General features: G+C 41.0%; 1 protein-coding gene across 1 annotated transcript in view; it reads left to right on the top strand.

The window, feature by feature from the left end:
* TNFAIP8L3 (TNF alpha induced protein 8 like 3) overlaps positions 1–25,269 on the top strand; it is a 46,413-nt gene that overhangs the window by 17,804 nt on the left and 3,340 nt on the right. The gene's annotated exons all lie outside the window — the stretch shown is intronic.

The following is a 25,269-nucleotide window of genomic DNA, read 5'->3' as shown; positions in this document are numbered from 1 at the left end:
CCTCCTGGCACCACTGTTCTTCCTTTGTGCCAGGTGCATTGGCCATGACAGGCTACAGCGCTGGCCTGTACAGTGGAGGCGCAGACATAGGAATTCTGCATCCTGGTTGGAGTTGTGACCCTCAGGTTACCCATGAGACTACCAGTACTTAGGCAGACCTCCATCCCTTCCAGCTGGGGCTTTCCCAGCTCCCAGGGGCTGGGAGAAGAAGCTGTGTTACCATGTGTGTCTCCCATGACTGCACGTTCTGTCTGTCTCAGATGCACAGACCAAAATGTGACTACACAATTCATCTTATTTTGAGCCATTAATTTTTGTCCCCACTTTTGTACTTTAAACTTTTTTGGTCTTCCACTTCAGTCATTCCCGTGCTCAAAATGCAGAATATTAATAGGATCACAGACACCAATCTGCCATTTCTTCCAGAATAAAAATTAAATCTGCACTATTGACATTATATGCAAGTAGCAATACCTGAGCAGAACTACAGAGCAAGTCATAAAAAGATCCAGCAAGTATTAAAGGAATTCTATTTTTTATTGGACTTTCAGCTGTCAGACTGTTTTTTAAATTGTCAATATTTTTGAAAAGCAGTGACAGCATTGTCTTGCAGTGTAAAGTTGGTTAATAGATGAAATAAGTATCTTCAAATAAGAGTAAGGCAATATAAATGCTCAAAATACCTTATGAGCATTATGTAGAAAAAACATAACTACCAATTTGCTATTAATAAAATAAATTTTTGTTTATTATGTAACACTGCCTAATCTTGCAGTTTTACTTTGGTAAAACACCCATCAAGTGAGGAATTAGTGCTAGACATAAGTCATTATGTGGGAAGGATGCAGGAAAATATTTTTCTAATGAAATTTTACAAGTTTTTTTGGAGTAGATAGCAGGTGTCATCAGCTCTGGGGAAGTTAAATGCTTAAGTGCCATCTCGCACTGCAAAAATCACACTGTTAGAGCCTGCAAGAGACATAGCACAGGAGTAGGCAAATGGAAATTTAAAATTAATTTACTGTCCCACTGGTAGGTTAGTCTAGGTGGAAGTTCTCAGTCTGGAAATGATGTTATTTGGGTCTCTGTTTCACACCCTTTACCATATCTTTCACGGTTGCTAAGAGACAGCAGCATTACAGCAGAGCAATCATTCCTACTTCAGTCTAAATTGTAGTTAATTAGCCTACGTGTGAAATGGGATTCCTACCAGGAGAAGAAAGAGATACAGTTTAAATTTAAAAACACAAACCAACACAACTGACAAACGGATGATTCGTTCTAAATCAAAATGTTCAAATGGCAAAAAGGTTTGGAAAGTTTACATTTCCCAGAATGTTTTGTGCTACGTAGGTAGAATAAAGGAGTCGTGATTAGCTGTGTCCCAAAATCTGTCCTTTTGCAGACCTTAATGAAAATTCTCAGCTTGAGTGTGAAATCTGATGGGTACAAAAAAAAAGGTGATGTGATTGGATAAATTCAAACAAAAGGGATTTGTTTTCTGACATGGATAACGTACAGGAAGACGAGGTTTGCAGCCCAGGAGAAGGTAGGAAGTAGAAGATGCTAACAGGATTTTTTAGAAAATTTGAAGGTATACTTTTTATATGGAAATTAGAAAAAAAGGATCAGGTACAAATTATTTGGGAGTAAAAATGTTTAGGTTGCACAAAGCTGATTATCCTTGTCTTCTGCATTTCTGATTTACCCTAATAGGTGTAAATATTATGGTCTTGAACAGAAATAAGTCTTGGCTGTGTAATTTGCCAGGGAAATTCTAATTAGTGCCTTTGTTGCACATAGCTGTAGTCAAAGGATTTTGTCATTTGATTTCCAAACATGAGTGAAAATTTGGTATTTCATTAGGAAAGAACAATGAACAAGTGTCTGCTATTTGAAACTCAGGACAGATCTGTCATTCTCTTTCTAGCAAATTTGAGGTAGCAGTAATACTGCTTTTTAACTGAGTCAAGTAAGAGAATTTTAAATACCTCAGAAACTGATTGCTGTGAAAGCCCTTTTTTCCTCTGCACAAATTTATATAATATACCATTTTCCTAAGTTCTGCTTGGAGAGGAAAAGAATAATTTGCTTCAGTGTTTTTTCCTATTTCTTTTCCAAATATGGATGTTATAGGAAGACATGTAACACAAATGCAATGGACCTCACTGAGCAAGACTCTCACAGACTATGTAGTTGCTAAGTGTTAACATTAATAACCATCTAGATCTATGATCTGTTAGACAGCCTTCATTTTAGTGGTTATTTGTAAGAGCCAAAATGCTTTGTGTGGATGGTTTATTAAGCAGAATATACTCTGCAAACAAAAAGATACTCGTGTTCAGTATGCTTTGAGAGCTTTCAGATTATAAAAATGTAGAAAATATGTTTTAGATCCTTTTTTGTTAAATATACAAGTATTTTTGTGCATGTGTTGCTATTTCCAGACTAAGATTCAAAAGTTATTACTCTGATAGTCTCTAAAGCCTCTATTTTCCTTCCTCTCCCTAATGGTAAAAAGATTCATACATCTTGTAAGAAATCAATGTTTATTTCATTTTACTACTGACTGGGATGTCAGAGGCCTTTTAAGATGTATTATAAATAAACACTTTGACAGAGGCCACATTGTCTGTGTCCCAAAAGAGAAGCCATGGTAATTTTTGGAGCACTCAGTGCTATTTTGGAAGTGAGATGAACGATTGTCCCAGGGGCATAAAGAAGCTAAAGTGTATGATCAGGGATGGATGCAGCCTGACCTGGTAGAGGAAAATACACTGTACAGCCATGGGCACATAGTGAAATGAATGAACTGAGCAGAACCGGGGGGGAAAGTGGGGTAAGACTTTCCCTTCTCCCACTCTTTCCTCTGTCCATCCCAGCTCTGGCTGAAATTCATATGGGTAAAAAAGATGTCCATAAGATACACTTCAGTAAGGACCTAAAGTCTATATACTGCTAAGGGCTTATGTGGGCCTTAAGAAGAGTTTTTCAGGGATTCCTTGTATATCCTATTACCCCCAGATAATAAAATATGAAGAGAATCTTCAATTCGAGCCATAAAAGGTTGTCCATGGTTGATTATGGTTGGTAAGAGTTTCTTAGAAGCTTGCTGGCTTGAGAGAATGCAGTTTTGAAAAGCACAGTGTACATTCCACAATCTGTTTAAGGTTATGTGTTTAAAGTACATAAATACCTATTTTATAGTGCTGTTAATCTTTGAATGTTGTTTTGAAAATGTAGTGAGGTGTGGTGTAACTCAGTGAAATGGTGAGTTTTGTTGTCGATTCCCAAATCTAATGCATCATTTGATTATAAGGAATGTTACTTGAGGGACTGACAGCCCTACCTGGGCCTAGCAGAGTGGCTTTAAATTATTTTTTATGAGATTAGGCTGTGAATAAAACTAACCATGAGTTGGAATAGCTCAACTATAATAATGACAAACTGATCCACTGTCTCATGAGTGCTCTTTGGCTAATGCCTCACAGACCACCTCTCTCCTCGCTTGCTCCTCAGGACTGCCAGAGTAAGAACTGCATTGACCAGGAGCAGCCAGGGTTCTGGCTGCCCATCTGCAGTGTAAAGGAAATGCAGGGATATTCTGCACATGGTCAGAAACTGTCCTCCCCCTACCCAAGGCTTAATTCTGTCAGTCTCAGCAAGAACAGCCATTGTATGATCTCCCGCACAGAGATGGTTGCAGCATCCTAAAAGCATCAATTTAGGTGGTAGTTCTGTGCCCAGAAAACTTGAGGTCCTGTAACCGACCCAAAGAAACCTTTATTGAAAGCAGTAGATAGGTCTGTAAGTGCCAATCCTGTACATAGAGTCACACAGAGCAGCATGGCAGGGTAATCCCAGTCTGCAGGAAGGAAGGTGTGTGTCAAGCCACACTCTCCCTGCAAGTCCCAGGACTGCTTAATGTTGTTTCTGGGATGTTCTTGTAAAGGCTGGTGGAGATGTGGACGTGTGACAAACGGATTTGGCTTCACAAATCCTCTGGCTGAAACTCCTACGTATGGCATGGGTAGCAATAGCCACTATTACAACATCTGAATTGTCCCAGCAGAAAGGGAGGAGCTGGCAGGACCTACAGACACTAGGCAGGGATTGCATTCCCGCATTCCCAGTGGCAGGCTCTGGCAGATCTCTGTGCTCCAGTGTTTCAGCTTTCAAAAGCAGCTTTTGGAAAAAGGCTACGAAACAGCCACTCGGTTTCCACTTGACAGAAAGCAGCAGTTCAGCCTAACTGTGGATTCTTTTTAGAGAACAACCCTAGAAATGAATCAGTGAAAGGCGCAGCACAGAATAGGCTGCTGTTTCAACTGGCAACTGTGGAATACACTTGTGTTGGGCTATTTCTGTCTTCCTTGTACAAGAATAATTTCCATCATTTTAAACCATTTTTCCAAGTTACACAAGCTGGCTTCATTTTCCAGCAGTAATGGAGGAGAAACCTTTATTTAAATCTCATATATGATCATCGGCAACCAGATGAACCTGTAACAGAGCTAAATAAATATGCCAGATACACAAATGAGCTTGTGTATCTACTCCGAAGTGCTAGAAAAAATAAATAATCCTGATTAGATCTTTGAGTGGCAAACTTCCAACCCCAGCAATAAAGGCAGGCCCTATGTACTCTGGAGCTGACATATTTCTTCAGCACAGAACAGAGTGAACTCCAACAATGGTGACTGTAGCCAGCTATGGAAAGCCTCATCTGCCAAGGAATAAGCACTCAATAGTCTACTGCACTGTTTTCAATGTTTTGTTTAATTTTGGAGATTACTTAACCTTTCTTCAATTCAGAGTGCTTATACAGTAAGTTTAAGCTTCTGGAGACTTGAGTAGATTTTCATATTTACCTTTTTCACTGACATCTTGCAAAAATGTTATGGGCTGCTCTGGTCTGGATACATCCCCCAGGTCTAGAGGCTAGGACTCAGCCTGGATATGTAAGTTTCTTTAATATGCTTTAGCCAGGAAATAAACTCAATCCTCTGTAGAGAGCTGTGAAATGTTTCCTCTATCAAGAGCTGGTACCAGTGTGATACAGCACATGAGCAGTGGTGCACAACCTCGCTCTAAACATCTGAGTTTCATCACATATGAGTAGGGAAGGGAGTACCTTATGGTTTAGTGGACTTTTTTGTTCTTTTGTTTTCTCCTTTTTTTTTTTTTTAATTAATCTCTCTTTATTTCCCTGCTAATAAATTAGGCCACGGACTTTCATCCGTCTCTTTGCATAACCTGAACAACACAGGCACTACCATGGAAGTCAATGTTTTTGGCTCTGCACTCTTTCCTGCAGGTTTTTTAACACCATCATTATCAAAGATTGAACAATGCAAATATAAATAAGCCATCAGATGTTATAAGCTTTGAAGCTTTGTATAAGAACTGTTCCTAAAGAAAAGCAAGAACTTAAGCAGCACCAGCAGCACTTAAATGGACAAGAAAGGAACCTTTCATGTAGTGAGAACCTGCAGAGAGACTCCTACTGATCACCATCACATGAAAGGACACCAAAGAGGAGAAGTGTGAGACTTCAGTTGTATGGGGTTAATACATTATCTATTTCCATCATGAAAAAACAGGAGACAGAACACAGGACACTGAGAAGTTAAAAAAAACAACCCAGCCTGGTTTAATTGGAAAGCATCACTTGGCTGGCTTCTTTAGTAATTGCTGGAAGCCATCCCAACTCTTTATATATTTAGAAGTGATACAATTCAAGTCATAAATAATTTTTTAATAAGCAACAGTGGTCCCAAAGTATGTGATTTAACCCTTCAGGACATGTGAGAAATAAGGTTGTTCCCTTCACACCTCATACATTTAGAACATTTTGTGACAACAATAATTTTTCCGTTGTATGTTTTAGAAGTAGGGTATCACAATAAATGCATTTGGTATCCTATGAAATGACAAAGGCTTTGGACAGTAGGTAATAACAAATGCTGAAATAATTGATATTGTCAGTCCTATGGTGTCACAGAGATGAAATTACAATATCATTAGGGAAATCTACATAACCATATGCAAGATTAGACCTGATTAAAAGGCAGCGTTGACACTACAAAATCCAGTGCTGCTGAGTTGTCATTAAGAATGAAAAATTACCTGAGAAAATTTTAAAATACATGTGTGTGTATACATATGTATGCATATATATATATATATACATTTTTCTGCTGTGTCTTTTTTATTTTTTGTTTGTTTGTTTTTTCCAAAAAGACACTGAGTCTACAAGACCAAGGTTTTTGGGGTTTTTTGCCTACAAGACAATCAGCTCAGTTAATTTGAGCAGGAGCATTGAGTTGGATTCCCTATTGCACAAAAGGAACAACTCACTTTTTCAGCCAAAATCTGTGCAGCAAAGCTAATTAAAATGGCAGACACAAAAAGAAAGGGCTGTCTGACAGCCTGGGAGATTGACAGGAAATCATATGGAATTTTAGAAAAAAATACATGCGTTTCCAACAATATTTCAACCAGCCAACATTTTCCATCAAAATAGCTTAATAATAACAACATTGCCAGCTTACATTAACTCTAGAGATAGCCCATAAGTTATGCTTTTCCCTGTTCTCCATTGCATAAGTAGATAACAGCCATAGTATTTGTATTTGTTCAGGCTTAAGTCTCATTAGGTGCAGAGTGGTTATTGTTCTTCAGTCAACCTATTAAAACTAAATCTGTTGAGGAGAGTGCTCCCTGACCGGGTATAGAACTGCACAAGTTTGTCAGTGCAGGTGTACCCCGTGCCAGGATTTACACCAGAGGATTTACCTTCTTATTTTAAAGAAGAGCAAACAGTTTCAGAGCCTGGTTCTTTACCTTGGGACAGAGGATATAGGAAAGACCACAAATTATTTTTGATTCAGGGGTTATGTTTTTCTATGACTTCAGTGCAAATTTCAGCCATACTGTGACTCATCTTTGGGATATTATTCAATATGGCTATTAAACATTAGATTGCATGAACAGGGTTACCTTAGCACAGGCAAAAATTTAGGACATATTTGGAAAGATATGAGGAGATGTGGAAATCGATATTTTTTTAATTCAATTTCCCAGTAACGTCTCTTCATTGAACTCAGAACCTAATCTATAAAATGACAAAGCTATTTACATTAATAAGTTTAAGCAGGACTTGGCTGTGAAATCCCTGGCTGTTAAAGCGTGTTTTCATTAGTTTCAACTTGCTTGGGGTTTAAAAAAAGTAACAAATAGTGCTGAAAATCAGCGAGGTGCCAAGGCTGGCAACGGGGAGTCCCCTGAGCCTCCAGCCATTCTAACCAGGGTACAGCTGAAAAGCACTGTTTTGAGAGCTGTTCTCTGGCAATGGAGAATGAAACGGCTTTTCATTCACTTTCTTCCCACTTCAGTGGGTTAGTCAGGACTAACCGAGGAGAAAAGGCTCATTATTGCAGCTGTTCAAAGGATAAGGATTTTATATTTTTACGTGGAAGTGGCTTTGCTGGTGTTGCCAACCACTCACAGTTAGTTACTGCTTCAAAAGTGTTACTTTGCTCTGCCTACCACCTCGATAGTTCAGATTATTTCTGCACATCTCAAGGAGGGAAAGCAGACAGAGCAGCTTTACTCTCTGGAACTCATTCATGAGTCTGCTGCAATGTTGTGTTGCAAACTCTGCAAGGAATCAGAGGAAGCTTTTCTCACTGAATCTTTTAAAGGTTCCACACAAAACTTTGAAGATGAAAGTCCATTTTTCTTGTATAACAAAGAAAGGGGAAAAGATTACAGAGGCAGGACTTGAAGAAAAGAGTGTGATTATAATTGCCCATATTTAACACATTCACTAGCCAATGCAATGATATAGAACTAAGAGTATCAGAGATCTTATAAATCATGAGAGCTTGGTAGAATTAGCCTATTCTATTTCAAAACTTTGGGGGTTTTTAATCATTCCTTCACATTTCTTCATTCCTATCTCTGAAGCTGTTTTTTCATTTAATGTTTTGGTGACCTGTGCCTGTTGTCTCTTCACTTCTGAAGGTACAGGAAAGATAATGCCACTAAAAGTCACTCCTAAATCTAGCCATTGACACAAGTAATTTATATTCCCATGTTCCAGATGATGTGTATTATTGTGTGGCAAAAAAAAAAAAAAAAAAAAGGAGGAATGAGGCAAGAACAGATACAGGAATATTTCGGCTTGATCTCTGTTTGAGAAGTTGTCATAGTGAAAAATAAACATAACTAAAAGAAATTGGAAAATAGCCCTTCTCTTCATTTACTGATTCAGTCCCCAGTGTGGAGGATGAGAGCCTGAGCATGACAAAGACATAATTTCTGAATTCAGAACATTAATTCAGACAGGAGCCACTGTGCAATGCATGATTATGCTCTGGTAGCTGTGGAAAATCAGGATGATAACACCAAATATCCTGTCCAGAGACAATACATAATGCAGGGAATCAAAAGAATTATGGCTGATTGGAATATGTCCCCTTTAATATTCTCTAAAAGAATTAGGAAAGAGAACCTGCTGGATATTAAGTCAGTTCTGGATGACAAATGGTTGGAGTCAAACCTAAGTACATCATGGAAAAATAAGTTCCGTGTCATCATACATGACATCATAATTTTACATGGCCAGTTGAGGCCATCATCGCTGATATCAGTAAAGACTTTCTTTTATGAAACTGTGAATATAGCAGAATTCTGTGGGAATAATTTTCTTGTTCATATGCAACCTTAAGATCTACGGGTATTTCAGAGACAGATCCTGACACAGCAAACGTTCCTCCACAAGGTAGCATTTTCTTTACCTTTGTAAAGAAAAAAAGGACAAGTACTTTCTTTAAACATTTTGTTTTCTGTAGCTCATCCGAGCAGATATCCAGGTAACTTTTGTTACCACAACATCTTGGTCGTTTATTTCAATTTCTGTAAATTTCTCTTTTGAAAGAAAATGAAGGATAGAGGTGCCTCCAAATGCATATAGCTTCATTGATTGTAAAATAAAGAGCTTTTATATGTAAATATAAAATAAGAAAGTAATTAAATGACACTAGAAGAAGCCATTACAGGCATATCCAAATTAAGACATCCAAGTGTACACTTTTAAAATACTGAAATATGCTACATTGCCTTTATGGTGTTGCTCTGATTTTTATTCTGGAATAAAGCAGATTGCTGTAGAATTGTCAAGCATCTCTAGAATTTTATGGACCATACTCATCACAATGTTAATGAGATTTATCGGGTTCCATTTGACCAGTTTACAAAGCAGTATCATTATTACAACTGCCTAGATTAAGAAAATCAGTGCTGCCCTGAATACATTGTGGCATATTATCACATTTATAACTTGTGTTCGTAGCATTAATAGCCTCACTTCACTAAAAGTCACAGGATACAAAGCTCTCCTCAGCTACTCTCTTAGGATGATGCATCCTCTGTGCGAGTTCCAGGAAGAAAATGCATCAGCCAGCCCTGAACATGAACACGGGACCAGAGCACAGGCAATGACAGCTGACTGTCTTATTTTTACCCCACTGTCCAATTTGTCAGAAATCGTGCAAACTCCAACATGCTGCTTGGATTTCTAGGCTCTATCTCCCTATAAAAGAGACAGAGTTCTGGTATTTGGAGTTTAATTTCGCCAATAAAAGCTTTCCACAAGCAATTTCTGTGTATATTAAAGTCAAATAAATGTCCACTGAAGCAACATTATGCTGTCACCACTGGGCTGCACTCAGTGAGAGTTCACAGAGTGGGAAGCAGGTCTGGCAGGGCTCACTGGGGTGTCCACTTGCCACAGGAAAATGCAGTTTTATCACAAGCATATTTTGCATTGGAGGGATGGTTGTTAAGCCTGCTGAAAGGGTAAAGCTTCTGCATGTGTTTTCTCTGTAAGCATGAGAGTATTTAATATTTGGGGAGAAAATATTGAAAAGTAGCGGGAGGTAAATCATCACCTGGCTTTGAGCTTGAAAAAAGGACGGACAGCTGGCTGATGGGTGATGCTGGTAGCATTGCTCCTGCAACAAACCTTGAGAGACTTGTCACCAGGGAGGCCCCAGTGCTGCCAGGAGCTGAAGAAACGCACATGAGCAAAGGCAAAGGCAGCTGGAAAGCCAACATTGTGCCAAGGGGACCTCAGCAACAGCATCAGGCCCAGAGGAAGAGAGCAGATTGCTGCAAAAGAAACTATTTGAATAGGCTTGGATGGGAAAAAGAAAAAAAAAATAAAGATAAAAGAAAAGCAGGCCAGCTCTTGAGTTTGGCAGCAAAACCAGCTCCACTAAGGTGAGGCCTGCTGAGCTAAATTGCTGCTCAGTTATTTGCCAAGGAAAGCTTCAAACATATTGAAGTGTAGGGCTTAACAGCATGACACTAGCAGCTCAGATTAGCATTAGTTAAAACGAAATAAGAATAAACAAAAGGGCTTCTCTTCCAGACCTTTCCTGTTGAATATATAATGTGTGATGTCTCTATGGGGAGGACTGCAAAGGTTCTCTCTTTTGGCTTAAATCATCCTGGGAAACCTCATTAAATTAATAATAACTGTTGGTAAAAGTAAAACAATTATTTTAGAGTATCACTTAGCTTGATGATAGAGTTTATTTAAATGTTCCTGCTACCAGTTCATTCCCTGTGAGCAATACCTGTGTTCAGAGCACAAACACTGGATCATCACTGTCTAGGCTCTCTGATGCAAACCCACAGGAACCTCAAGATTATTTTAGTATAAGAAATAACAAGAATGAATGACATGCATACAGTCATTCCTTTTAAAGACTCCAGTCTCTATTTAAAAGCATAGAAATGTCTCATTTGATCAAAGGCTCTCTGCAGCAGTGATTGCTTTCTGCTCATTCCTTGTGTAATTAGATGTGGATACCCCTGGGTTATGCTATGGCAACAGCAACAGCACAGAGCAGGAACTACAGATAGACCTTGTTGCAGGAAAATCTGAACCCTACAAAGTGCATGAGTATAGGAGTCTTATTTCTGTAGACAAGCATGTGATAGGGATTGTTAGACCCACCTGCTAAAGGGAATAGGACCAGTTACCAGCACTGGGGTCCAAGTGACCTGGCCCATCCCTGCCTGAGAAACTCCTCTCTGTGGACATCAGACATGCCACAGCTGTTCAAGTCTCACTTCAAGAAAGGAATTTACATTTTTCTTCATTGTAGAAAAAGTTGAATGGGAAACATAGGATTGGGCAGAATCCATTTTTTTCCTACAGGAGTGATGAGAGCTGAGCAAGAAGTGGATTTTTTCATGCTTCTTCAGGCAGAAAGAACCCAGCAGAGCCTTAGAGCAGGACTAAGACATGTAAGATTAATTCTCTAGGAAAGAAGGATTTACCAAGCCCTACAAAGCAGTGAGAGGAAACTAAGTAGTATTCCCCCTCAGGCACCTGCTAGTCTATCTGAGAAAGTTCCACAGGCTGTTCACTCTTTGAATACCATGTCAAATCCAGGAGAGATAAGAAGGGTCTAAACTCACCTTTGTACTTTCTAGATCAGCCTCAAGAAGCTGCCTATGCTTAGAATGGCTCCAGAAGGACAAGTAAGCTGGTAGTGACTCTGCTTCTTCAGCATGTATCACAGACACTAAAAATTCATGCTGGAGATTAAGAAACAGCAACGCTGACCAAATTCCCTTCAGAAGTAGTGGTTGTTTTGGTGAAATGAATTTGTGTTCTTAAGCACAGTTTTTCATCAGCAGTGTGGAATTGTCTATTATTCTATTACCAATAACCAGATACAAAGGCAGCAGTTTTGCTGGCAACTGGAACAGTGAGGTGATGACAACATGTGTGTTGTGCTGCATTTCTTTCTTTTGGTATCAGGCTGGACCTGATTCAGGTCTTTTGGAGTCTCTCTCTAGAGACCCTTGTGTTCAGAAGTTACATTTGTTGTGTTCAGAGGTTACATTTGTTGTATTCAGAAGTTACATTTCTGTATCACCCTGGATATTTAGCTGGATACTTTCAGTATATATGTGGTATCATCACAAATCAACTCAGTACAAATGTGCTCAGAAATTTCACAGAATGGAAACCACGAGGGATGGCACATTTTGCTTATCTGTGTTTGTTGTTGAGGCTTGTCCTTTCAGGGTTTTCTTTAGGTAACATAAAGGCAGTGATTTTTGCTTTTTTTTTCCTCTGTAAATTCAATCCTGACTCATAATAGCTGCAATGTTATATAATGAGGATACATACATACATACATATATACATACATATATATATATATATATATACCCCACACAACACATTGCTGTTACTCACATGCCTCAAAATAATGAAACAGACCTTCTAAGAACTGTCTTGACCATTTCAGTATTTTTCCAGCATCTTTTCCATTTCTGCTTTCCTGAAATAAAGAGTTGCTCTCTGAGTGAACTTCTGCGCCAAGGGTGGTTACAGCTGCTGCTGTTAAACTGTTATTATAAACTCCCTGATGACAGCAAAAGCATCCCTGTTATCGGGATATTCCTCCTGGCATGATGTGTTTTGCAGTATGTATACACACAATGAACAAGCTAAAAGTGCAAAACCAGATTATCTTCACTAGCATTTATCCTCTACAGGAGCTCTGGCTGTCAGATATTATTTACGCTGTTGGGTCAGTTACCTCACTGTGAGGGTATTGGTGCCATGCTTAGTAATTTAATTTAAACCCATAACAAGGAAACTATTGTTTGTAGTCCAGTTTCTCTTCCTTTTTTTTTTTTTTTTCCAGTGTAAACTCAGGATTTTTCTTTCATTGCCATCAGACATAAAGACACCAAAAGTTTTGGCAGATATTGTTAATGCAGATTTTGAACCAAGGAGGAACAGAATTGACCTGCAGATCTACATTCCCAAGTTTTCTATATTTCCAGAGGAAATAGTCTTTTGCTTGTACTGTAAGGCTCAGCTTATATTTTCATTAGCCTAGACAATGGTCATCCTTTATGATAGGATTACAGAGGACAAGTCTGGAGAATACAGCAGGTGATCTGGTTCATATTGGATAGATAGATATGTATCAGTCTGTGTCTTTTCTTCCACAGGGATGGAAGTCATCACATATTCCATTGTTAGTGTTTTGTGCATCTTGATCAGATGCTTGACCTGACACTATAGTCAAGCAGTGTAGAGCAGATCACCCAAAGGACATAATAAAGTCCAAATCAGGCTTCATCTTAAACAAGGTTATAGATCACATCTGGGGCATGAGGCAGCACGTGTGTTCTTCCTACCAGTAAATCCCCAATCAGATGCACAAAAACTTGTAAGAGATGGAGAGCGTGATGAATCCCAGCTGCATTGACCAGCATTAATTTTTCCTTTGGTCAGGAGTTTTCCATTCAGAATCTGGGTTGGCTATCTCCCCAGCAGCTAATCCTCCTCTAGGGACAGAGGGGAGGGAAAAAAAAAAGAAAAAAAAGTTAGTCAAGGATTCTACACAGCCTAATATTCTGCAACTGTAAAAATGTGTTTGGGGTGTTTGTTTTTTTTCTTTTTAATAACCAGGCAAACAGTAAAGCATTGTTTAGAACAATAAGTAGATGAAGACTCTTCTAGAAGTCTTGTCCTCTTTGGGGAACAACACTAAACAGTAGACCCTTTTTTTTCTTTCTAAGTATTCATGACTTTTGTCTTTTCAGTTTCAGCTTTGCTGTTGTTAAGAAATTATTTTCTACCATTTTCAGACTGAAAACAAAGCATTGTTTTCACCCTGGATCAAAAGTATTGACATACTGAATTTAGATTTTTCTTGTGAAGGTGTGCAGAGCTCTAGGGCTCATGTGTGAGCAGCTATTTCAGTACAGCACATTCTTAATCTGTTCTCTATTGAAGAAGGGGGAAAAAATTGCTAAACTGCAAGAAAAAGGAATTTACTCATTTTCTTGTCAGTCAGGAGAAGCAGATGACATTTAAAAATAAAATTATTTTCTGTTTTAAACTTGTAACGCCATTAGTTTATTTACAACTATACCATTGAACTAACTCATTGTAGGTGGATTCTACAATATCCATCCTGGTTATAATCAAACAGCAAGCAGGATTTGTTTCAGCAAGGTCAGAGTGGGATTGTCTGTTGGAAGTCTCTAAGGAAATTGTCAAACTTTTAGTAGGGGAAAAATAATACTTCAAATGAATTAAAAGAAACCAGAGCAGGCACCATTTGGATGGTGATATTATCAGCAGCTCTTACTCAGAAAGGAAGGATGCCCTTAGGTCTTTTATGGACTTGCACAAGCAACATTCCCATCTGGTATTGTGCTGGACTCATAAAGCTGCAGCAGAGCATCAGCTGACTGGGGCTGGGTGAGACAAAACTGCTTCAACTGGCAATGAAATCCAGCAATGGAATCCTCCCTGCCATGGTGGTGCAGGCACAGCACAGGCCTGCATCCAGACCCCACTGTGTGTGCAAGGGTTTAACCCCTGGGGCAGAAGGGCTGATGTTCTGTGCAGCCCACAGTGGGGCACAGAGCAGGGATGCTCCTCAGGCAGGAGGGGGGGACACTGGTACTGGGAGTGGGGAATTAATCAAGAGCATGTTCTTTACCCCAAAAGACTTCACAAGCTGCAGTAACTCTTTCAGATCTCTTGTAGCCCTTTTTTACCTCCTGCTTATTTTCAGAATAGGAACTAAAATTTTGGGCTGTAGTTAGTGATACATTAGGTGCCTTTACAAATCTAGGCCTTTGCTTTCACGGAGGGAGTGAAAACTGTTATAAATACGCAGTATAACAAGAGAGAAGTAGCACCCACATACCTTGTAAATAATGATGCTGTGACATAGACAATATAACTAAGCATGACTCAAGAGGAGGGGTAAGAAAAACATTTCTTTAGTAAGTGACTTACACACCTGCAGAGTCTCTTCTATCAACAGATTTGGTTTGGGGTTTTTTAGTGGGGTTTTTCTATTTGGTTGGGGGTTTTGTTTGTTTTGTTGGGTTTTTTTGGTGGTTGTTGTTGTTTGATCTGTTTAAAAAAAAATCAGTCACAAGCCTCATTTGAAACAAAGAATGTCAAACCTGCTGCAACATGAGGGCCTGATAGAAGCATAAGGGAACTTCTTTAGTGATACTCACATCGTGATCCTCCCTTTCAGCTGTATTATGGCCACAGCTGTGTCTCTGTCAGCTATCAAACACCAGGTCCAAATGGGTTATAACCTGTAAGCCCTCATCTTCTATAGCCCTGTGACTAGGAGATGATTCGGAAGCACTAATCAGCATCTTCAAAGTATTTTTTCTTTTATTTCATTAATTCTCTCTAAACACAAAAATAAAGAATAACAATAAGACAATAAATAGTCTATGCTTCGGGTTAATTAAACTTTCTTTTCTTATTAGTTTTAAACATGTTCTGATCAGTCTAGAGTGTCTATTCCTGACTTGGGAAAGTGAAGTGCTGTCAGATACTTCTTACCACTATTATCCTCTTCACCTGCCCCTTATTGGACTTTGTTCTCTGGTATAAACAGTTTGGAAGTATGGCTAGAATTAATTGGAGAAGTTCACAGCTCCTCTGGTGTTTTATTTAGGGTCCCAGGGCATGTTTTTCCATTTGTACCTGATCTCTGCCATTGTTTTATTCCCCTTCCATCCGTCACCTTCTTAATTCAAAACCAAGTGGTCAAGCAACCAAATACCAAGGTAGGAAAACAATAGCACAGTGTTCATAAAAAGAATATATCCCTCATTTGCCAGATACACAGATACCATTAACTTAAATCAAGCTTCAATAGTCTTTCTCCTCCACCCCCCACTTCCCTTGGCCTCTCCTAATTTGCACACACACACACTGTTGGGTGTTACCCCAACCCTCCCAGCACTCACACGGTGTCCCTGCACTCAGAGCAAAGACTCAGTACTATTATCAGGGAGTTTGCTTTTTTTAAAAGACACAAACAAATAAGAAGAGTGAATTACAATTGGGCTGGTCCCACACCCAAACTGGCCCACCTTGTCCCAGGGAGGAGAGTATCTGGACAGCATGGCACAGGTGTAGCTCTGTGGTGCTGGATCCTCTCCCTCTGGACTCAGGGAGCTCAGCTCACACAACTGGGCAGCCCACTTGGTCAGCAGCAGCTGGACACCTGCCACAGCTGCAGCCTAGTGTGGGTTCCTTGAAGTTTATTCACCTTGACCTTGTTTAGCAGAAATACTTATCCCCCTCCCTTTTCTTTCAGCCTCATATTAAGCTACAGGGAAATGTCATCTCAGTTTCACAGCATCTTCAGACCAGCTACCCTTGGGGTCCCAATTGCTTGCTTTCTCATGGAGTTTTGTACATCCCTGGAGCATAGACGTGGTTATTTTTCATGCTATTCTTAATATATTACAGTCAAAAATAGATTTATTCTATGTAAAAGGCAAGGACATTTTATCTCTGGAGAAAGAGCAGTGTACTGCAACAGCAAGCAATTTGAAGGCACAAAAATAAACCCTCAAAATTTTCTTCCTGAAAGGATGAGAAATGGGTGGGGGAAAAAATAGAAATCGGGGAAGCAGTATCAAATAGCCCGTTCCTTAGCTGCACTTTATCTGTTTAAAGCATACAGATTGCATGGAGGCCGTGTTTAATATTTAGGACTGATATTGCCAGGCCTTGCTTTACTAACAGCATATTATTTTGTTCCTACTGGGAACGACCAGCTCCTGCATGCTAAAGAGACTTATGTGGAAGGAATAGAAAGCATTTGAGCTGTAGAAGCACAGGGAAATCTGAACCTCCTGTTAACCAGGAGTGGTGCCTGGGGTAATTGCCAAGAACCAAGCCCACAAAAGTACAGATTCCTCCAAAGCCCTCCTCTTTCCCTCACCCTGCCAGAGGAGGGGTTAAAAGAATACATGGAAAGCCTTATTCACCCTGATCAAAAATCCAAGTCATTCATGAAATAGGACTGAAAGCCCCCAAGTGTGAGTGTCACAGTGTTCAAACACCTCTTCAAGTTTTTGTTCAAAGCAGAATCTACCAGTTTGGAAACTGGTGATGAAGTAACACTGTGAGTAAGATCATTGACAAAGAGAAGTTGCTACAATAATTGCATCTGGATAAAACAGGACAGCTGCAAGATCTTGAGAGGTTTCACATGACTTGTGAGAGTTTCAGTGGCAAATAATACTTTGGCAGGAAAATCTTTTCTTTCCAGGATAATTTTTATTTTTGTATGGAGGAACGCAATGGTTGAATCCTTTTAAAGAAGCCTATGAGGCTTTTTTCCTTAACAAGATAATTGTTTATCATTCATTATATGCCTGATGCTCCCCCAGAGCTTCTGTCCCATCTAAGCAATAAACAGTCCCTTAGCACTTATCAAAGAACTCGTTACTGTCCTGTTGTGCAAATTACATGGCCAGACATTAAAACAAGCATAATTTTCCTATAGAGATAATCGTCATTTTGTTAACTGGATATTTTTGCTACATAGTCCCCATGATAGTTTCTTTTTTCAATGCAGTGTCTTTTTGACAGGTCAGTGTAAGAAACGTGGTAATTGTGGAGAAGGCAAAGGACACTGAACACAACATGTCAGAGACTGAAGTTAAAGTCTTCAGCAGTTACTGCCCATGATTGGCTATAGAGCATATAATAAAAAAAAAAAAAAAAAAAAAAAAACCAAACAAGTCACTGACAGTTTGAAGGCCAAAAACTCATGAACAATTCAAGATGTCCCCTAGTGCCACCAAAGTGTGGTCTGTTGGGCTTGGTGAGCTGTCCATTCTTAAGTAAGATCCTGCTGTAGTGTTTTGGGTATGTCAGCATGCCTCTTTACTCTAAAAGACTTCTTTTTACCAAAACTAGCATTTAAAAAAAACATACTGATATAATCATAGACACCTGTCTCAAAATACAAGAACAGGATTAATAGGTCATTGCAACAGGTAGTAACCAATCCTCCCTCATCAAAACTCTGCTGTCAGTGTGGAGGCTTTTTGTCTTGAGTGTCAGACAGAGCTAAATCAGAATTTTCTTGGGCAGGGTCGTTCAGTCTTTTCAATGTATTTTGCCCATCAGCATAATGAGCTGACGTTGAAAGACTTCAAACTGTGTATAAAATACAGTGGTCAGTTTAACAAAACCTCTTTTAGTTGCACAGTAAAGCTTAGAAACCCAAACACCACAGTATTTTACTATCACTCCTGGCAGACGGACTTGCAACTCCTGAGCAGTTTCAGATAAGAGCAAAGCCTTGCTCCCACTTCACACATGTACCCTGGGGTGCTGTGTAAGCAAGCTCTGCATCATTTACACTCGCTGCCAGTTGCCAAGAGCTAACCAGATGTGTTGGCTGCCTTGGCAGAGCCTCCCCACACACTGCGAAATTGGCGTGAAAAGTTGAAAACGAACACTTGAAAGTCACTCCGCAGAGATGCTGTTCTCTGTGCTGCAGCCTGGTTCAGGCTTTGGTTCTGATATATGTTATCAGGTTAATAAAATTAAGAACTTTAGTAGCCACTTCCAAAGAGGTGAGTGCTGCTTGTGTGTGCCAACTGGTCCCTGGCAGGCTGGACCCGGGACTGGGTCCTCACCAAAGCAGCTGCTGCCTGGTACAGCCGCTGGGTTTGTGGGACACAACACAGAGATGATCCTCACTGAGCCCTTTTGTCAGGGAGTGGTTTCCTCTCTCACAAGCTGGATGTGAGCTTTCAGGATATGACCAAGTGCAGTGTCTCATTTGTAATGTCAAATAGCAGCTGTACAGAATCACAGCATGGTGTCAGCTGTGCCACATATCCTAGGGAGTGCCTGTGAAGGTTTCCACACCGTGGGCCAGGCTCAGTTCTGGGACAGTGCTGTCATCCAGACACCACTTGCCAGCTATTGCCTTCAGACACAGGAGAAGAACACATCAGTGTAGTTCAATTCCCAGCCAGCTACTGGGGGCAGCAGGAGGAAAACTCAGCCAGCCCCTTTCTTGGCAACTCCAGTAGAGCTGATGGAAACTGCAGCTGAGCTCCTCTTCCCTGGATAGGTTCCTGGAGGCATTACCCGGAGGAGGACAACAGTTTAACTGCTCAGACTGCACAGCTACTCTTTACAGAAGGGGCCCCCCACCCTACCATCACCTCCACCAGGTATTGAAAGGCAACTCCAGTATGTAGCAACAATATAGTACTAGTGTAGTAAATGCCAGATTCAAGCCAGCTGCTGAAATAAGACTATCCATCGCAGTCTCAAGTCTGTAGGTTCCCAGACAGTGCTTTTTTTGCAGCATAATTGCTGCTCATCTAAAGCACTAAAAGGGAAAAAACGGTCTCTTTTCCATTCAGTCATGTTCCCTCTGTACAGGGCCATTTCTGCCATTTCCAGCATGTCCAAGTTTTGCTTTCAGATGTTTGGATACTGGTACATTCTCCCAGGGTCGTATAATTATCAGTCTGTAATCTCCTGTTCCACTGCGGATATGAGCAACCCTTTTATGTTCACAGTAACAATTTAGAAGTGTTAAAGTTTGAGCACTGGGCCCCCGGTGCTTACACATGTTTAAATTGGCCCTCCCTGAAAGCTGATATATTCCATCTGGTCTATTGGATGTCTTGGCTTAAAGTTACTGGAAACACTGAATGTTTCTTCTGCAGTGATCCTGTAGCTGTCCAAGAGTAATACACTCACAGCTCATGCCCAGGCTGCTCAGGACTAAAACACTATGGGAGAACTGCTTTCAGAGGACTTTTTTTCCTGTCTGCTTTTAGAGCTGTTTTGAAATCTGAAGTTCTGCAGTTCGCTTTTCTAATCAATCTTATAACATGAAAGTGATACTTGAAGGATAAATAAAACACACATTTGCAGCTCATTACTGCTAACGTTTCGCCTGAATGCTACAAATTAAGCAACATGATTTTTTTGTATTTATGTCAAGAAAAAGAACCATTACAAGTAACTTTATGTTATAATGAAACAAGCTGCCACCCCACTTAATTATCAACACCAGCAGCAACACTGGATTACCCATTCAGATATCCGCTGTAAGAGCTTCACAATACAGCTGCCTCATTGATGTTCTTCCTCATTGGCATTCCCAGACTCTCCAGACTCAGGGGCAGGTATATCACCAAATTAAAAGAGAGAGATACATTCAAACTGGGTCACAGAAGTCCTTAAAACAGTCCATTTCTACAACAATTTTCACGGCCCAGCTCTCTCTCACTGTAGCAGACTCTGAGAGCATGCCTGGCCCTTGGCTTAGTCCACCTCCCACAAGCCTGAGCAACTGCTTGCAGCTGGAGAGGAGCCCACATCTCCAGCAGCATTGCTGACTCCTTAAAGCCTGTCTTTTGCTGCAGAAGCTGTGTTGCATTTTAAAAGTGAAGATTCAGGGGTATTAAAAATATTTTAGCCTCTTCATCATCTTTACTTTCTTATGCATTTCCGTCTTTTTCTGTTAAGATTCAGCCCTTTGCTTGCTTACACTACAGCTGGAGCACAGGTGCAAGGACCTTTTCTGGTTCCCATCACCTCCCCTTCCTGCCAGGCTGCAGGAGCCCTCTGCAGTCCTGCAACCTCTTCATGTTTTTATCTCAAACCTTTAACTTAAAACAGTTCAACTCACCTCTCCAGGATGCTCTCAAGATAACTCAGTGCCCCCTACACGTACATCACTTGCTGGAAAACACAGCCACCACCAGCTGCTGGGAGATGGAGTTATGCTCACAGTGTAGGTGGGAAATAAGGAACATCTCCACATGTGTCTCACTTTAGAGTAGATGAAGTCAATGGCTGAGGTAACTCATTACCCAGTACAAGCTGCAGCAGGCACTGGGGTAACAACTGCCTGTCTGGTATAACCACACAGGTGCCACAAAGCCAAAGAAATTCCTTTTGTGTCTCTTCTCTCCAAGCCAGCCTGCTAATACAATAAAAAATGCACTGGACAAACTCCACAGAAACTCTTCAGATTAACTCCCTCTCTCTCCATTTTTGTGGTCAAGCCACACTCCCTCCAGAGTTCACTTCCACATGACTTTTAGCCATTTGCCAGGGGAGAAAACATCCTGGCTGCAAAATGGTATTACGGCTTTGACTAAGTGGCTGACTGGGAGGAAAATGGATTCATGTGCTCGAGGGGGTTGTTTCCATGTCCTCATAATTGCTCTCAGCCAACGTCGACCATGCTCTCCCCTGGGCATGGTGGGAGCATCTTCTGGTTGACTGGTTTTGCCGTGTTGTTTTGTACAGAGTGGCTGAATGGGTATTTACATGAAAATAGTATTGCTGAGTATTTAGTTCTGACCATTTTGTACTTGGTACAGCCATCTGCAATCAAAATATTTTGAGAATATTACAGATGTTCTTGCATTTCAGTCTCAAAAACTCCTAAAATATAAAACTCTTACATCTGCTTGCTGAAGTTGCCAAACTTTTTCCGCACTTCTGTTATTAAGCAACTCTGTTATTAAGCAATCCTGTTATTAAGTTTAGTGGATGTGAGACATCTTTGTCATGTTCAGCACCGTGTGCCAGAAGCTGGGCAGTCACTGGTAGGGAGTGGTGTGTCCTGGGCACAGGGAGCCTCTCCCCTTCCTCCTGCCCACAGCTGGGCATGTGCCATCCCCTCTGTGGGCATCACAGCAGGGGAAATACAGGGCTGAAGAGTTGCACTTCTTGAAGGGTGGAAGATTGCTATAGGATCAACCCCATCACAAGGGGCTTTTTAAATAGCTTTTATCATACATAGCTCTCTAGATGACAGAGAGAGGGCGAGAGCAGATCTGAAGCAGAACTGGCCCTTCCTTCGGTAAAAACTAGGATGTCATATTTTCTATAATGGAAGCTAATCATTACCCAACAAAGCCGTATGCTTGGCGGGTGGTTTTTCATTTTTAGCTTTGGTATAATGTTCCTGAAAGCTAATAGCATCTATAATGTTGTTGCTGATTTGTTTTGCTGTATGAAAGAAAGCAGAAAATAGAACTGCTGTATGTAGGAGGTGAAGATGTATTTTGTGTAGTGAGCAATGTGCTGCAGTAAGAAAAGGCTGCCACAGTAAACCTGCTGTCCCCATGAAAGCCTGAACGTAATCATGTGGCTTAAACACTTGTGATCTTTGAAAGGCAAGGCGTCACCTGGGTGTCTGGGCACGATGTGATTTTGCAGGCAGGAATCCAGGCAATCCATCCAAACAGCCTCTCTCAGTCTCCAATGCAACCTGAATTTAAGAAGCTGAGCAAAGCCAAGCACAGCCTTTGAGAGCAGCCCCCACGCCGCTGTCTGGGCTGCACAAATGGACTGATGGGTGCAGTCTGCCCTCCTCCCATCACACACACAGGTCTGACCCCAGCAGCAGGCACTCAGGCAGCTGGAGGCCAGGACAAAGCTCTGCAGAGCGCCCACCCTGGCAGCTTGGAATGCACCCCTTGTCCTCCTCCTGAGCTTCTCAGCAGTTCTCTGACGTGGTGGAGGGATCAGGGCAGTGGCTGCAGCTTCTGTATTTATCAGAACACCACAGTATGCTACAGATCTGTGTCCCCACCAAGCCTCTCCTGCCTGGAACTGTCGACTGGGATGGAGCACATGATTACCAGCTACTACAGATTGTACAGTACAGAGAGCAGCACAGATCATAGAAGGAGTCGGGAGAAAGCATAAAGTATTTGGATCTGCCTGGTTTCTGAGGGCTGGCTTGGCTTGGAAGCTAGAGATGCCATGGTAGGATCGGCTGGAGAGACAGGAGCACAAAGTGGGGAGGGGGCCAGAGCAGGGATAGGAGGCATGAAATTGGGGCCCTGGTTTAAGTAAGGAGAGAAAGAGCTACAAGAGGAGGGGGAGGATATAGCACAGTTGGTTAGAGTATGGTGCTAATAACACCAGGGTTGTGGGTTTGATCCCCATATGGGCTAGTCACTTCAGAGCTGGACTCGATGATCCTTGTGGGTCCCTTCCAGCTCAGAATATTCTATGAGATCTGTGTGTGCTCAAACTCTGTTTAAAAGGTAAGAGACTTTCAGATCACTACATAGATGAATTCAGCACCTGGATATTTCAGTATCTGTGAAATTACTAAGACAGGAGAATATACTAATGTTTAGCAGCTCCAGTGCAATAACAGATTTCTTTATTTTACTTCTATAAAGATGAGAAGCTCAGTCTCATGATGTTAAATAGCAGATTCCACACTTGGGAATTGCCATGGAAAAACACTCCAGCCTTAAGATTCAGTTAAACTCAGCCTGATGCTTTCTGTCTGTGCTGCCCCTTTCACAGCCTACACCTTTCACTGGGAGCTGTGTCATCGTCATCTGAGCTACCAGACCCAAAGGTGTCATGGGGAAACAAATCCACCTTTGAAGATCACACTCCATTCAGTTTTGTGGGTGAGCCAGGACTTTGAACAGAGAAACATACATCAGAACCACACTTTTTTTCATGTCAGACAACCCTCACTTCTAATAACTTTATTAGAAGACTTTACGTGCTAATTTAGCATTCAAGTTTGTCTCAGATACCACACAGATGGGAGGGCAGCTGGATGAGTGTGTGTTTCAGAAGGTGGTTGTGCTGGTCCTGGGTCCTCCAGTGATGCACTGGTGTCCCAAAACCATGGGGTGTGTGATGGGGAATGTGGTGCTTTGCTCAAGACGACTGCTGGCTTTGCTTTGAGCTGCAGAATTGCCACAGCTCTGCAGAGCTCTCCCTGCAGCCTGAGCCAAGCTGGGCTCTCACCTGGTGAAAGAGACACAGAGACTGAAGTGTCATGAACTTCAGCAAAATTAATATTCTGAAAATCTACTGCAATTATATTCAGGTTTTGATCAAAACAGACACTGAACTGCATCCACTTGATTAATAGAAACACTTACTACAGAAACAGACACTAACAATCTACCATTTTACTGTGTCAAATGCACATAATTATTCATCATGGATACTATTTATATACCCACGTACTGCTAAGTGAAAGAATGCTTTCATCCTGGTTTTATCATTTCTAGATTAAATCACAGTTTTTCTATTTCCTTCAGACAGCAGCTCAGCCCCACAATTTTCTCTCCAAACGACAGGCAATTCTTTTAAGCACATTGAATTATTTTTTCCAGGTGGTGGTTCAGTTGAAATTAAATGTTACTCTTTCAACATTGCTCTGCAGTACAGCTGTAGCACACAAAGAAAGATGACAACTTTAATATTCCAGCTAACTTGAAAACCAGGATTTAAACAGAGGACTTTAAATTCAGAGCGTTACTTATTTGAAGTGTGGTGGCAACCAGCATCTCTTTTTCCCTCACACAGGGGTGGAGGGAGCACAGGGAGGAAGGAGAGGCTGCCATGGGTCAGACTGTGCCACGAGCACCAGCAGACAGCAGCTGCACTGCAGGGTGACAGTGTTCATGGGCTGAGGATTGGAAAGGGCCTTGGAGCTCACTCCACCAGCTTAAGACTCACTCAGGCTCCACAATCAAATCAGTACTGGAAGAGTTGATTTTTATTGTCATTTTTAATCCCTTAGTGGTTTGATTTCCCAGCGGCTGGTGAAGGATGCAGTTACCTCTATCCCTGGCTCTGGTCTCCCAGTGAGCAGAGCAAGGTCTCCAGCTGGCAGGGAAACAAGGGCACCTCCTTTGCATGAGCAGATACTGAGAGGAGATGTGAGGGAAAGGTGAGGAAGGTGTCTCGTACCAAAGAGGCCACTCTGCCATCACTGGGAACTCACCAGCTGTACACCCAATACACACACTCATCACTGCTTGGCTGCAATGACAAAGTGCCCTTTGATCCAACAGAGACTTCACTTCCCCAGTATTAACCTGGATGATTATTTCATATCCATATTTCCTTTACTTTGTCCATGTAGGTCCAGTTAGAAGCCAACATTATTGTGAAAAACAGAGGAAGGTCAAATTAATCTGTACCAAGCACTAGAGAAACTCATGGGATAAAGCCCAGCAGGAGTAGCCATGTGCTGGGGTGCTCTGCTGAGTGAAACTTGCACAGATGGGTAAAAGATAAAAAATCCAAGATAATTATTTGATAAATGTAGAGCAAATAGCTCAGGTATTTTTGTCTAGCAGTAATCACATGCACAGAAGCACCAATGTTTTACAAAAATCACATTCTCTAATTTCACAAATTGGTAACAAAAGGGGAAGGAATTATTATTACTAGAGAACAAGGCAAAATAAATCCTTGCTTATGGATCTGCTTTATTAGCCCTTATGTGAGATGCTGCTTAGCATAACTGTGGCACAACAGTGCCTCCCAATGACCAAAGTGTAACTCTCTCAGGTTCATATATTGCTTGTCAGTATCTCATTTTGCTTGTCTCT

Source organism: Manacus candei, unplaced genomic scaffold (genome assembly GCF_025592945.1).
Source record: "Manacus candei isolate 608988 ecotype Guabito, Panama unplaced genomic scaffold, ASM2559294v1 h1tg000046l, whole genome shotgun sequence".
NCBI classification, from domain to species: domain Eukaryota; kingdom Metazoa; phylum Chordata; class Aves; order Passeriformes; family Pipridae; genus Manacus; species Manacus candei.
The sequence above is the reverse complement of the archived record's forward strand: the minus strand, read 5'-3'. Positions and strand labels throughout refer to the sequence as shown.